General features: G+C 39.3%; 1 protein-coding gene across 2 annotated transcripts in view; it reads right to left on the reverse strand.

Moving 5' to 3' along the window:
- The window catches only part of LOC135163147 (neuroligin-4, X-linked-like), a 128273-nt gene that overhangs the window by 72051 nt on the left and 39899 nt on the right, over positions 1 to 16323 (reverse strand). Inside the window, exon 2 of one of the 2 annotated variants that reach the window (XM_064122374.1) lies at positions 5380 to 5434. The exons of the other annotated variant lie outside the window; for it this stretch is intronic. The gene's annotated coding sequence lies outside the window, so the exon portion shown is untranslated. The remainder of the gene's footprint in view (positions 1 to 5379; positions 5435 to 16323) is intronic. 2 annotated transcript variants of the gene reach the window in all.

Raw genomic sequence — 16323 nt, forward strand, 5'->3', positions numbered from 1 at the left:
TTCCCCTTGGAGCATTAAGTCGGCTATTATTTGGAATCAGTGTATGGTGTTCCCTTATCGGGTAATTGGCACGTTTTCATCGTGAATTGTTAACGGTTGAACCACTACATTCTCGTAACTGTCTCGTCATTCAAGTACAAAAACTGCCGTTCATCGCCGTCAACATTCATAAAAAAATATTGTTTGTCTGGTAATTGACGCTCGTTAGCGAGACTAACAGCCATCAGGATTCGAGCTATTCATGCAGATGGAGGTATAATACCAATGATACAGCCCTATTCAAGCATGAGAGCTATTAATTTTTCTTTCTCGAAAATTGGCGGTTATTCAATCACTCTAGTACGAATTTCCAGTGGCGGATTTGGAAAGATTAATCGCGACGTCTGACAGCTACAAGCTTTTTCCCCTGAATAACAGTTTCAGGCTACAAGGAATCTATGATGGCATCTGTCACGTATCAGCTAGTGTTCTGGCGACCTTACAGCCCTTCCTGAATTTTTCATGACCTCCAATTCAGTCAGGCCGCGTCGTTATGTCCTTGGGCGAGCCCTGATTCTCTCTGATATGTGCAGTCAGGATCATTAGGCCTGAGAATGGCGAGTGTGTCTGCGACAGACCTTCTGAAGGTAGTTTTAAGGGCTCCTTAAATTGAAAATTATTGGTAATCAACCACTGAATAATATACAGTTCAGTAATTTGAATGCCTCACGAACAAAGCTACTCACGCGCCTACTAATCTCGCGAACTAATTAATTACCGAGTTATCGCACAGCGACTAACCCTCCTAGGGATAGGTTAGCTATCCCAAGTACGTTATTCTACTAACCACCACCCAGTGTCTGATACACCCGTCCCACCAACACCAGCTGACGTAACTTGATTGGTCTGATGCCCAGTATCATGTCTATAATAACAATCTCCTTCGGTGTATCAAATTTCGGACAGCATTCAGAACGGAATAAATTAATTCAACACTGTGTTGTGCTCGCAGATGAGGCCTTTCAGATAATTCGTGAGTTATAAACACATACTTCATAGTTTGATTAATCAGTCAACAGTGGATCAATCAATTTAATTATTCATCTGGATCTTTCAATTGTCAACGTGACTGAGATGCCATTCACTCCGTCATTTTACGTCTGAGCATACGGATAATTGAATTCGATTTGAAGCGAACGTTCAGAATTAGTAATCCTCCTGTGTGGAAATCATAATATCGTCATTAGCAATAGAGGATAATCCGTAAATACCGTGTAATGATCAAGGAGGTTTAAGCTGGGATATAACATACCGTATGAGAAATTACATGGAGTACGATAACAAACAGCTTGAAGAGATGAAAATTCATGATTCAAACCGTGCAATCGTACCCAGGGAATCGCAAACATAATTTGAATATTCTTGAGATTCCATAATCACGTTTATTAAATGTGATTGTACGATTTATGATGATTTTCTCAGAGTCACGTACTCCCTATTGTATAAATTTTCGTCGCGATTCGTGTAATCCGAGCTTTTTGATACGCTTTTCAACATTCACCCTTTACACACCATCAACGGCTTTTAATGATCAGTTGGAAAAAATCTGGGGAATGAAATTCCCGATCACTGCGATAATTCGACTGCGTAACGGCTCTGCCTTTGTGTATATCATTCCGTGTAACGTGATTGGTTTAAAAAGATGTATTGGGTTATAGCGTCACGTGTGCATTACTTGTTCCGTTAGTTAGTTGATGAAACTGCACCAAAAAATCCAAATGGGAATTTCCATTTGATTATTACTCCTAAGCACTGTTCGTTTACAACTCGAATTCCAAATCACCGAATTATTATCCGATCATTGATTATACACACATCCGTGAATCCTGCTAATGCATTGAATAATTTGTTAATAATAGGCTTGCAGATGAATTGAGGATCGGTTGTGAGTGTATTTAACACATTCTGTATTCATGATTTGTCCTATTATCTGAGAATGATGAAATGGGAAATTTCATGTCGATTTTAATCTCCAAAATATTTGTCGAACTTTGGAAAATACCGGATTTACTCGTGAACAGCTCATTCCACGGGTTGATGTTCATTAGGGGGGATTAATTCGTCCAATAATCTGACTAAATGTGCGAAGCAAGACGGAAAATGACCGGATGAATTCTATTCATCACACATTTATCGCCTTTTAGCTTATTCATTAAATTAAATCCATATTAAATATGAGAGTGATTACTAGAGTATTCAACATCATCCACATCCGAGTGCTATCTCACGTTCATTTCCAAATTATAAATCGAGTACTCGAAGACACCGAATTTATTCGTGAAGAGCTTCTTCCCTCGATTTATCAACATCCACGAGATGAAAAACAAGATAAAAAATTAGCAAATGAAACCTCTTGATGACCTGGCCCTCTTCTCGAGCTTTATCACTAATTCAGTGATACCCCTAATCAGTATTCATCACGCTAATGACGCTGGTTAATCACGAACGCACGGCTCCATGAATCAATTTTCGATGAGGTGGTAGCCGACCTATCGACACATTCATGAGTATCCTATATTTGATAGAGTCATTCGACTGGTGGGAACATCAAGTAGAATAGAGGGATCGGGGAACGACAGGGCAGTAACAATCGTAACCGATCCCCGTTACATGCCTACTCAAGGATACTGTCCATCTGACCCAATTACCGGATGCACTCTGCTAACCCCACTTACCAATGTTGATGCACCCCTGGTTCAGCTAGCATTGTCATAGGTGGTACATGCGAAACACTGGGAAAACAAGACACAGAGGAACTGAGTTGGTCCATTAACAAGCCGGAAACCTTCAGCGGTGACGGAAAGGCGACTCCAGTAAAATGTATATGGGGGGGTCCAGGAGCTTCCAGGCTTGGATGCCTCAACGATTTCCCTACTATTGTTCCAGAAGTTCTAGCCTTTCGTACCATGAGTTACGTGAGACAATAATAGCTGTTATTTGACCTATCCAAGCCGTTTCATTCTGATACTGAAAATCAATACCAAATGTTGACACAACTCACTGACTCCAATAGTTGCTCATCCTTTTTCGGTATCAAAATATATCTATGTGAAATCTTTTGTGTTGTTTTCGAATTCTACGGATAACAGAGGAAAAACGGCGAAAAAATTATCGGTTGTAAACTAAAAAATTGTACAAAAGTTTTTTTTTTTCGTTGTTCGATTAAAAGCCCCTGGTTGCGATTTTTATCTGAACGCTCCTTTTTTCGCCATATCAAGGTCCATTCTATATTTGTGGTATAGTGCGTTTTGTCCCTGGCTATCGGGTGTATCTTGCGAGCAAGCGGAAAACCAGGAAACCGAGCATTGCCAACGAGTGACTATTCAAACAATGGTGAACATCACGCTCTGCGTAAAGCATACATTCATAGTCATGGAGGGAATGGGTCATAGAAATGCTGAATTGGATGGAGTATAACGATAGAATATATGCCTACTCACACACTGATACTCAATGATGCCTGATTACACATGGTAACCATTGGTCACTCACTGTCGATTCCACCAACTCCATTTGGCCTTTGTTTTATGGCCAAAGTTGTGCTTGCGAACGGCGGAAAACTATGGAAATTCTCTGGGTTTATAGTTTAGGTACATACGCATCATCAACGTGTAACTCCTCTTGGCTCATCTAGTCCACGAGTCAATTACTATTCCATAGTTGAAGAACTCGTTGACGTTTTCGCCTAATGATGCTGTTGCGCAATTCACCAATTTCACGCGATTCTGCCCTCAAGTTTGGACTCGATTCGTATGCCCTCATGGTTTCCTTACACCGTACAACCGAATCGATACAGACTCCCCTCGCTGGTAGAATTTCACGGGTCACGAGACTCGACATGTAGCTTACCAGAAAATTCCAACTGATGTTTAGATTATGGAGACAGTTGTGATTCTGGTGCATTCTGGTCGATATGAACCATGATGAAGAGTATCCGCATGAAATATAAGTCAACTTAATTGGTGTTCGTGCTGGGGGATGAGAAAAAAAAACTGATGCGAGCGTTTCTAGTCAAATTAAATTAATAGGCATCAGTGATTTTGATGAGTAGAAGACCATTTAATTGGATTTTTATCATACTTGTGTGGCAATTAAAAGGGAATTGCTTTTTGAGTGCAAACTTCATCAACGCATTCACCATTTGATGGGCCTTGTGTAATAAGGGCGTATACACCGTAACTCGTTCCCTCAGACATGCGTACTATTGCATCATAGATTGGAGCAAGTTGAAACAAGACAACAGAGAAGAGCTGTATTTTGATACAGATCCAAATGATGAGATTTCACAATTACCAACATCCACTCGACATACCAACTCTATCCAAATTCTCCAGATTATAGCAACATTATTCAGTTTAGTGCCTGAGGACAGAAGATTGTACTCGCCACCTTGCATAACGTAGATGCTTTCGGATAATGGCATCACTGTTTTACGTATACTCACGATATAGTACGATATGTGATAAAGTGAATGGAGAAAGACGGTGAGAGGAAATGAGGGTGACGTGAAATGAGTGGGCTCATGTTCCCGTATGTATAATATGTAAAAGGGGAGACTGACGCATCTAAAGGCGTCAGCGGTGCGTCAAGCACCGACGGTTCGTCTAAAAAATAAAAATCAGCTTCAATTTATCGGAGCGCAGGCTACGGTAATTTATTCCTCCGTTGAATTTAAATCCTCGCAAGCTCCCTCCCCATAATTCTTTGTTTTTATGCACTCCCCATTTCATTGGGAGCATAATTAAGCGAGGATGTTTGAAGGATATTTGACGAGCACATCAGCAGTTGCTCTTTGCCTCTGAATCTCTCATGATCTATTCTGGGATCTGCAGAAGTCCACGAAAAATTTGAACCTCAGCAGTATAATCGTCACTTTGAGGAACTTTATATTCAAGGTAATCCTTTAGGATTCACACGACATGAAAATTCGTCTGGGCCATTCATTGTACTCGAGCCATGGTAGAAAGAAATAGAGGCCAGGAGTAATCCATACTCTTTGTTTACCTCGCTCGAACAAACTTACGTTCCGCGAACCGTTAAGTCGTTAAGCACCCTATAACGTTCAAAGGTTCCTCGACCCTCTCCCGAGTCTCACACCAGTAAAACGAATTCTTCGACTTTATCTTGTTTTCACTCCATACCTTTTTTCAACGAAACTTGTACACAATATTTCTTCCTCGGACACAATATATACATATCGAGTTGGAGGGTTTTTGTTTCAGGAAAATTTGTTCAGGGAGGTGTAAAGAGAAGTTACTAAATACCATAAAAATTCAACGCTCATAAATACTTTTTCCTATTTTCTTTTACGACTCGTAACTTATTTATGGATCAACGAACCTTTAATCACCGAAACAAGTCTATTTACATTCTCACTCACGGCATCGTAACTCACCTGGAACAGAAATAAGAGAAAAATTATTAGAAAACAAACATCTCGAGAGAATGTTGGATAAATTTATTATGCCATTAAATTTTCATGTTTCTACGATGATAATATATTTATTGGTATGTGAGTTCACCCTATTCTACACACAGATCACGTTCAATATGTGCAGAGAGGGAAATATTCAGGCGAAATTACGCAGAAGGTTCGTAATTTGCAGATGAGAATATAAATTCAATAAAAATTACAGAAGGTCCAGTAAAAAGCACAGCAAGCTCCGTGAATAATTCGCAGTAAGTTGCGTAATTTTTACGAAACGTTTCGTTCTTTATTTTGATGTTTCGTAATTTTTGTTTCTCCGGGTGGGTAATTCATGATCTGTAGGGGTAGTTGCACTTTGTCAGAACACGTGACGGTATTTTTAGATCGAATAGGTCTCTCTAGAAAGGTGTGTATGGAGAATCATGCCAAAAGATTTGTGACGTGCTTTTTCATGCGAGACGACGTGAATCGAGCCCGATATATCTTCTAGAAGAATTAATATTTTGGAGGATCGAGATGGAAGAAAATACTGATGTGATTATCTGTGAGTGATCGATATCGAATGGCTCCGAGAGTGATTGTGCAATAACCAGAGTGTTATCATCTTAATGAGTAACGAGGGTCGTCTTTAGTGCTGATAAGCATTCAATATCAACTCTAGCAATGGAAATCTGCATTATCGATCAATTGATTATCGACAGTTGATTTACATTATCATGGGAATTCTGTGGTCACCTAGCATACGCGTTCATAGCCGGAAGCCTAAAGTAATTGGAATTAATTATTGCCATCATTAAATTATCTCCAATTTAGCGAAGTAGTTTCAGTGGAATATTTTACGCACTTCGAATCGTCATCACCATTCTTTTAATTAGAATAACCGTCTCTTAGCTAGATTTTGGCGTTTATTATGATTTGAGATGCTTTTATTTCGAAATCGGCGCTCTATTGATCTCGGTATTCCAGATGACTTGAAATTACAGGCTCTGTAAGCCCTCTAAGCCCTGTAATGGAGATGGGGGGAAAAATGTAATAACAGCTAATCGGTGAAAACATTCTGAGTGAAACAAGGGATCTTTATTAAGCGAAAACCACTTGAGGAGGATTATATTTGGTACGGTACGGACCTGAGGGTTAACCAGAACAGACGGTACCTAATCAGATGGAAGAAGGTCTTCTTCCACGGGTTGGGATATTTGTCCTAAGGGCTTAATAAAATTTGGAAACTACATATCAAGACTGACACGGTTTTTTTACGAGCCCATAAATATTTATTAAATTTTGAAGCGGCTGTTACTGACGCTTTTAATTAAAAAATGCGCATTAAGTCCGGGAAAAATTCGATATTATTTCAATCGTTAAACAGTACTGTCACCGCTCATTAATCAATTGTTCAATAAAATCCAATTATAGCATCTGAATTAATTAATTATGAAATTAATATCATCATTCGTTATTTGTAGGGATATCAATTGAAAGAATTAAACGATGAATAAATTGCTAATTAATGAATCCTCTATAGTAATATTTCGTTGAAGTGGTTACTTTATATTCTTCGGGGTTCAAAAGCAAATCATTACCCAATTTTTTAACCACACGGTAAAAAAACAATCACGAATTATTCATGGCTACTGAGCATTCCGCAGCTTAATTACTACGTAACCAATGCCTCTGGATTCTCTCTAGCGTGCCGTTCAAATTCCAATTTGTGTCGATGAATAATTATAGCAGACATCGTATGAAAGGGACAACAAGAGAGTGGCAGCGGGATGAGACGAGAGGCGGTGGGTAAAGTTGCAACGTAGACATTCAATAATTGGATCGTAATTAAGGCGCTTGACCTATTTGGATTTCTCATCAACTACAATTGATGTAGTTCACTCCGATTCATAGGATTTTTTTCCCTAATATGAGGACTACTTGAGTGCGGATCTGTAATGATTCATTGTCGTAAAAAATAATCACCCTCTGAGAGTTTCCGTATTGAGAACCACTTCACCAATTCAAAGACTGAATTCGATGGGAAATTAGCGGTTGATCTAATTGATCTGTAAGGAAATTACTCCGAATCCGTAGAAATCCCGCCCTTAAAATTCTTGATATCGCTCATGGATGTTATGTATATGTATGAGTGAACTTTGAGAATTTCTTTGAGTTGGGATAGGTCGAATCACCCCCGGGTAGGTTTCCCCTAAATGAATTCCCTCGTTTTTTTTTTCAAATTACCCAGCTTTTCCTGCTATATCACTAAATATCAATTAATTCTCAAAACCTTCGTGATGACACGAGTCAAAGAGAAATTGAATTACCCAACTAATGGCATCGACATTGATGCAACTCACTGGAGTATGGGGGTGGAAAAGTAAGCGGGTAAAAAAACCTGAAAAATATAAATCATCTGCGGACATTTCCTGCTGAATCTTTCATCTCGTTTAGTGAACGTCTAAACTTTGAGGCTCTCGCAGGCTCTCCCCACTCGTCTAACTCAGCCTCAATACGGACTTAATTCATGGAAGTATTCGGAATAAATTTGCCGAGAGAGACAGACGGAGAGACTCAAGTGGAGGGTGAATGAAAAGTGAGGTACATGCTAAGTAAAATTGTAACCAGTGTGAAAAACAAAGAGGAAGCGATTATACTTGTACGTTGTGCAGTGGGTGACTGTTGGGTATGAGAGAGAACAATTCAAGAATAACTAAACGAGGGAAAATTTTGCAAGTACCTTGAGAGAGGGAGGAGGGGGGGATGTCTAATTTGTATGAAATTTGTCTTTTCCTTTCTCTCGCTAAACTCTGGGTGGGCTTTCTCCTTAATGCCCCTGCCCATAGTGTTGAAACTTAATTTAAGTTGAAAAGTCAACCACATGGTTAGGGCTGCAGGGCCCTCTTGTCGCATACATCAAACAAAATTTTGCAGTCGGGGGGAAATTGATGGGAAAAATTGTTTTCACCATCGATTACAGTGAAACATTAAACTGACATTTCTGAAAAATTTATTGCCAACTGCTTGTGAACCCCCGAGTTATTGCAGACCTCACAATGGCACTAGACATAGTACTCCTGAAATCAGAGAAATTGGAACGCGTCAATTGTTCACCACCGATGGACGGAAATGCAGAGACCAACACAATGACGACAGTTTCTCAATTGCAGCGAAGAGTTTCATCCCATCCTAAAGATTTAGAGGTACATTGCCAAATGTCAGAGTGCCCGATGGTGTAATTAAGTTTACCAGAACGACCGGCACCAAGGATTTCATCCTGGATTTCCACTATCTGAAATTGCTCAGTTGCTGGTCTATAATCAGTGCAATCGGGAACTTTAAACCTGCGTCTTGTCACTTGGAATTATCCGCGTATGTAGGGCAAGTACATCGATATCTATAAATGAAAAAAACATGGTATAAAATTCTTTATTTTGAAAAAGTTTAGAGCTCAGTTGGATGTAGTCCCGCTCCCTCCAGGATAAACCAAGATAAAATGAAGCTGCGTGATCAGTTTAGCCTTCGTCCCATCAGAATTCTCAAGGACCACGTGTAATCTACTTCTTCAAGTTTTGTACTCTACAATTTCCTCCCACTTTGAAGGATAGCCTCGTGTCCCTTCCTGGCAACATCTCCAATCTCCTGGGTATCGTTTGACTCTCTCTCTCTCTCTCTCATGGGGAGCCAAGGCTTATCTCGTAATGAACTGAAACTCGTCGGAAATGTATATCTGCCTTTCCTCCTTTGCGTTCCTCAAAGTATATCCACTGGGTTATCACCAAGATCCCCAGGGTCATTCTGCCTCATGGCATTGTTGTCCAGCTGATAATTGTCTTCACAATTCATTTAACATTGACCATCATTCTTCACTCTCTGGGTTTTCAACTCCTGCAATGTTTCCGTTTATATTTCAAAAGACTTCTCTATGCAGAGCTTTTCAATTTTCAAATGCCCTGGCAATTCGGCCGGTTGCTTTGCTAAAAGTTTAGATTGAAATGAAGTCCGGCTGATGCAATACTGAATAGTTACACACATGTTTTGAGACTCTAGAAATAGTCAAAAGTTTTAGAACTGGGGCGGCCATTACGATACACCGTAGGCATTCCACAACCTTTGGAACATCCCATGACCACTGGATAAGCAGAAAGGTTCATGTTGAAAGTTTGAAAATGCAAATTTAATACGAGCTAAACTCCCTTTTTTGCGAAAAACCTGCGCAATCGGGTCGTCAGCGAGACCAAATCCAATCGGGACATGTGGCTGCTCCTCCGTATTTTGAATTCCAAGCGTCAGTGAAAATTTTCGCTGATCCATACAATTTTCCCAGTCTATTACAAAAGCCCAGTGCGTGGATACGAATGTCAATTTTTTGAATTCACTGGACCAAGTGGTGGAGAATCCGCAGATACCCACAGCTGTTGCAATCCTATAACAAGTCGACTGGTGGAGAAAATTACTGGTGAATCGATATTGGAAACCTTCTGGATGTTTATCAAGCTCTCCAAGCCAGTATTAATTTCAATTATTTTCCCACTCCATTCTGACGAAAATTAGATGATAATTGGATCAGAAAATTTGTACGTTAACGTGTCTCTAATATCCCCAGAGATTGGAAAAATTTGAATCGAAAGGCCGGGGAAAGTCGCACACAAAAGAACAAACAAATCTGGGGCAACGAATGAGGAAACTGGTGGCCCAGCGGTGGAGAGGGTGCACCTCCTGGAAAGAGGTTTTCCGTAGTGAGGTTGACAATCTAAGTGCAAAGCGAGTCGGAAGTAGATGGCTTTCTTATCATCGGGGATAAGTGAAACGGTGCATATATACCCTTTGAATGCATGTGAAACCCGAGAAAGCCAAAGGAAAACAGAAAAATGAAACAGCCAGGAGGAAACTCGTTGGCATTAGAGTCACATCTGAGGGTGAAGTCAGGCTCTATCTAGCTGTGGCCATTTTCCATTCCTTTCGTAACAGTGCCACTGTGATTTTAGATAGTATTGAGGGTGACTTATCAAGCAGCCGCTATATTTCGTTGCTCCGTGCGATAAGTTCGACAAGTTTGAAAGTGATTGGAAACAATATGTTTGTACTGGGGGAAAATTTTTTAGTCAAAATCGCCCTTCCATTTGGTAAACGTCGATTTCCAACAATTTGTAATACATGAAAATTTAATCTTATTTTTCATCTGAGGAATATTCTTCTGGGGAGAATAAGTAATGTCACTTGTGTTGATTTTAACGATCAATAAAATTAGATATTTACACGCGAAGAAATCACATACAATTTCAATTTTAATAATAAGATAGGACATCTCATTATCTTTCGATGAAGTGATTCTTTTTAAAAATATTCTTATTCTCTACTGGTTGTTAGAGGTAAATTATAGTATTTCTTCCACGAAGATTCAGTGAAGAATACGCTCGGCAAAGTGGTTACAAGGTATGTACAAGCCAACTTGTCAACTTCTGTGTATTTTTTCCATTAGCAACACCATTCTTTTTTTCCAGCTGCAAAATAATGACATTGTTTCAAGCCACGTACCGATGTGGGGGGCTTCAGCCAGACAACGCGTCTGACGAATATTGGTTTTGTCGCTACGGGAGCAGGTATAATGCAATTTTAAGACTCCTGCGGTGAATGGAATGAAAATTTCAGATAACGTAGATTAAACGTAAGAGAAAAAAATGTGTAAAAGTGTAATTTCAATTTACATATAAATAAGGGCTGGGTTATGATTTTTAGAGGTTGAATTTTCATCTTCATTTTGGAGATTTTTTTGTCTCCTTTTTCGGAGATTTGAATGGGTCGAGATAGAGTTGAATATCGCTGGCGTGTCTATGAAACAATGGCTTGGCATTTTCACAAGCCTCTGGGTTCAATGGCCAACTTTCTGGAGAGCCAGAGGTTAGGCCATGATCCCATGGAAAAGTTTTCTTGTCGTTGCAAATGAGCTAGGATATTCATGTATAAAACAGTGGTATGCTTCTTTTCCCACGGGTATTTGAAAGGATTTCGGGTTTCTGGGTGAGATGTTTCACGTTAACCTCTATTTCAGCTCACCATTTTCTGCTTCTTATTTTTCCCCCATTTATCAAGCACAAAATGAATTTCCCCGGACGCATTAATAATGACAGGTAATTATTTTGTGAAAATTGTACTTATGATATTTTGATAAATCGAGACGGTAAATTGTTCCACACGAAATGGTTAAATTGAACTTTTAACTTGTATACAGTTTCAACTTGTTTCAGGATTCTGATGAAAAATGCCCGGGGACCCGCAAAAAGGAAGGTGACAACGGAAAATAAAAAAAAAGGGTAACTCGAGAGGGTTGGACATTGTGCTTCCGTAGTCCTTCTGCACGCGGTGCACACCCGTTCATTATAAAGTTATATCACGAAGTATTTTTATATTTTTTATTTTTTACACTTTTCCAGACGTTTATAATTATCAACTTCCAATTACAGACTTGTTTTCTTTACAGTGTTATTTCTTGGTTGGTTTAACTTTAATGTTTTTCCTCGTCCCTTCATTGGGAGATAATTAGTTTTTTTAACGTTCTCCCTGAACGAATCTGTCGTCGAAATTAGAGAGTTTAATTTTCGGATTTTAGGGAAATTGCTGGAGTCTGATGCATTGTAACAGTTTCAACTCAATTACACCGGTTCCAATGAGCGCCAATCATAATATTCTTCCTCCATTCATTAAGAAAATTGGGAATTAAATTTTTTACACACGTTTCCTGCAGATTACGATAACGTTAAATTATTCGGAACAATTTGGTTCCTTATTTTTTTTTTAGAGAGATGAATTTTCGTAGAGGGAGTCTTTCGCAGAGTTTCACAATGAAAAATTATAAAAAAATATTGTACTGACTACAGAAAATAAAGAGGATAACTAAGGGCGTATGATGCTGCTTCGGTGTGGCTTGTGCACGCGGTGCATCCCCGTTCATTATAAAGTTGTATCACGAAGTATTTTTATATTCTTCAGTTTTTATAATTTTCCAGACGTTTATAATGATCAACTTCCACTTGCAGACTTATTTTCTTTACACTGTTATTTTTTGGCTGACTTAACTTTGATATTTTCCCTCATTATGTTATGGGCAAATAAAGGATTTTTCAGAGTTCGTCACGAGTGAATCTGCCTTCGAATTTTGAGAGTTTAATTTTATGAATTGAAGGAAATTGATGGAGTCTAATGCATTATAACAACTTGAATTCAATTATCACTGCTGCCAATGAGCTTCAATCATAATATCGTTTCCGAATTCATTAAGAAACTTGCCAGTGAAAATTTCTAACAATCACAGACACTCAAAAACTTTGAACATCGTTCATATTTACTCGGCATTAGTATGAAATTTCACTTCACTAACAATTATCAGAGTGAATTCCAGTCCTCGCGATAGTTTCACATCTTACCGAGATGATCTTGATTGGACTAGTTTCAACTTTAATTATTGCAATTTTCCTAATATCAGGGTGGTAGTACCGAGAATGTTTAAAATAATCAGAAATGTAATTGGATTGCGGTGGCAAATTGGGAGATAGGTTGTCTCACTCGTGTCTTCAACTGGGACTCAATTAACACTTCGGGGTGAATTTTAACACGTGTACAACGGAGACTGCTCATTGCACTTCGTGCGCGTAACGTTTGTTTGTCGAGGAACGCGACAGTTTGCGGACACGTTTGTTTATGTTTGCGTGGAGGTCGACGCACCTCGGGGAGGGGTGAATGGTGGAGCCTGTTGCGAGAGCACATCTATTCACTTAATATGGACTCAGCAGTGCAAACAGAAGGAATGTAAATTAAATTGGAAGAATAGTTATTGCAATTTATTTTCCAAGAAATTATTCTCATGTATTTTTTATCGATTTATCTTTCATTTGCTAATTTTATGTAAAAGAATAAAAGCGTAGGGATCTCATATAAATGAATCATTTGCCTGATTGTGGACCAAAAAAATTCATTGAATTTCTTCTCGAATAAAATTCCAGCTCTAATTGGATAAAGAAATAACGAACCGGTAATTTTATTAAATGCAAATCCGCTCCATCGAACAAATGCAAACTGAATATTGACGAAAACAAGAGAAATTACAACGACGAACTTTCAATAATGAGAACATATAGCCATTGTGTACAGATATTCACGGGCTCCCTCCCAAATAAAATGAATAAAATAACAATGAACATTGGCGAAGGGAGACGATGGGAATACACATGTTCGTTTTTTACTCAATTCTATACAGATAAAATGACAAAACCATTACTTATCATGGCAATGGACAGAGGTAGTCCAGCATGTACATCCCCTCAGCTCCATTCACCGGATTTTTCACCCTCCACCGGCCATTTCTCTGATTCCCCTGGCGGCACAGCAGTGCGGGCAGGGGGAGAGAGGAGAGGGGTGAATGGGGGCAGCAAAAGAAATGGGGGATTTCGAAATAAGCCCACTGAATTGTCACATTTCGAGTGATCCAACTTTCCCTACCGAAATGAAATGAACTGTCGAAATGAATTTCCTATCTGGTGTCGGTATTATCTACATCTGTTATTTTTACCTCCACCTGATTCCACCCGTAACCCCGATAAGGCTTCGAATATTCAATTAATGATTTAATTAACGGGATCGCTTCGTGAAATATTGCGATAATTATTCTGACGTCTGGTGGACGAAAAAAAATGACTCTCCATTGGATGAAGCAATTTAATCATTCAATGAGCGGTCGCTGTGCCACGATGGATGGAAAACACTGTAAAATGATAATTAAATGATTATCGATTTAATTGGAATTCTTTTGGAATACATTTGACAAATGTTCATTGAATGCATTCACCAAAAAAATAATGAAAAGGCCAATGTGAACTCCGGTGCCCATTGGTATTCATCCACCGGAAGTGTCACCCCGAGGTTGATGTAAATAATGGACAACTCTGGACATGACCGGAAGGGAAACAATAATCATGGTTCGATGATGGGTGACGTCGCAGTTGATCATTAAATGTCCAATTAAAATTTTCAATTAAAGTCCCGGACTGATTCATTATCGTGCATCAAACCCCGCGATCGAATCGCGCATGATGGGAGAGACCATTCAAATTCTGATTCATCATTTTAATGTGGTATTAATTCCACTGCTGGACCGTGATGAACTCATTACAAATATAATGGTAAAGTCTGTTTTTGGAGAGGATTCCAGCGAGTTCATAACTTTTTTTTCAATTATTTGTTGGGCAATTGGGAGAGACATTTCATTATTGTAATGAAATATACATCAAATGAATAGGTAATGAGTTGAATGGATCCACATGTTCTGCGTTGAAAAATATTGATATAATGTAATAAATTGACGAAATGTGTCGCTTGTAATTTTACGAGTTATTCTGTCAATTGAAGTTTTGAGTAATTATCCTGTTATTGGCCTGTTACTTTCACATTTCCCTGCTCTCTCCCGATAAATCAAATTATTAAACCAATCTAATTATCGTGGAAATTCGTAGATAATTTAACGCAACTGCTTCAATAAAAGAGGAAAATAAATCAGGAAATATCCGTGTTGATCAGTACAAATGAGATGCTGATTTCCCCAGGTCGAAGATCCCCCCAAAAGGTCCAGCTCGCCCATTTGAAATTCATTTGAGCCACCTATAGAGGCTCCGGGTGAGTCTCAAAGTCGCCCCCAGGCGCTTTCACTCCAGAATCAAGATTTGCACGATCTCCGCATCCATCCAAATCAACAGCATGAACCCCCGAAGCAACCCAATCACCACCCTCCTCCATATGCATCTCAATAATTCACCCTCTCAATACCCTCCCACCCCTTCATTCAAACGACAAAATACGCAATAAATTCCCGTTGGAAATAAAATTTTCACCATTTTTACAGTTCTTATTTGCATGAGAGAGGATGGGCGGTTGGAGGTTGATACTGGGTGATAAATATTCATTCCTATATCCTTTTCATTTCACTCTATATACGCAGCTGAGAAATATGAGATATCCAAGTGCTGGGGACACTGGCAAAATGCGGGGGAATGAACAATATCTCGGCAACAATGCTACACTATCTCAATGCCTTGGAAAATTGGTCCCGGGGAAAAAACGCATATGGGTATTTTCTTATACGCACGAGGCATTATCTGCCAGGGGCCATGTGATACGTATCTCCAGGGTGGCCAGAGCCTTCTCACAACGAGGTCAACCACCAGGTGACACAGTATTTCCCATTCATTAAATCAAATTTACATCTTCAGTGGATGAAAAATTAATTTCCATTTTTCTCTCTGAATAACGAGAAGTTTACCATAAATGAAAATATTTTTGTTTATTGCATGAAAATTCCTTAAATTCATCACAGTGCATTATATCATTTCAATTGTGAAAAAAAATCCTCTCCCCTCAGTCTCCTAACAAGTATGGATATACTTATATGACTGAACGAGTGACAAAGCTGTTGGAAATTCATGAAAAATACGAAGGAATAAACGATATCTCGACAACAATGCTACACTATCTCAATGCTTTGGAAAATTGCGGGGATAAAACGCATATGTGTATTTTCTTATACGCACGAGGCATCATTTGCCGGAGGCCATGCGATCCGTATCTCCAGGGTGTTCCGAGCTGTGACACAATGAGGGGGTATATGAGGTGAAAAGCGTCATCGTATAACCTTGTGCCACAGTACCGTGTTCGTATTAGGGAAAATGGGTTGCGATGCATCACCTTGGTAACGCATATGCATCGTTGTTGACGGCTGGAGAAGGGCAGCCTCGTCGAGAGGGGCGAGGGGGTGCTAAAGCTCGTGGGAATGCCGGGGTAAAGAACGGGGCGGGGGTGTGAGGGGGTACGAGCAACCGTTGGAATAG

The sequence above is a fragment of the Diachasmimorpha longicaudata genome, chromosome 5 (assembly GCF_034640455.1).
Source record: "Diachasmimorpha longicaudata isolate KC_UGA_2023 chromosome 5, iyDiaLong2, whole genome shotgun sequence".
NCBI lineage: Eukaryota > Metazoa > Arthropoda > Insecta > Hymenoptera > Braconidae > Diachasmimorpha > Diachasmimorpha longicaudata.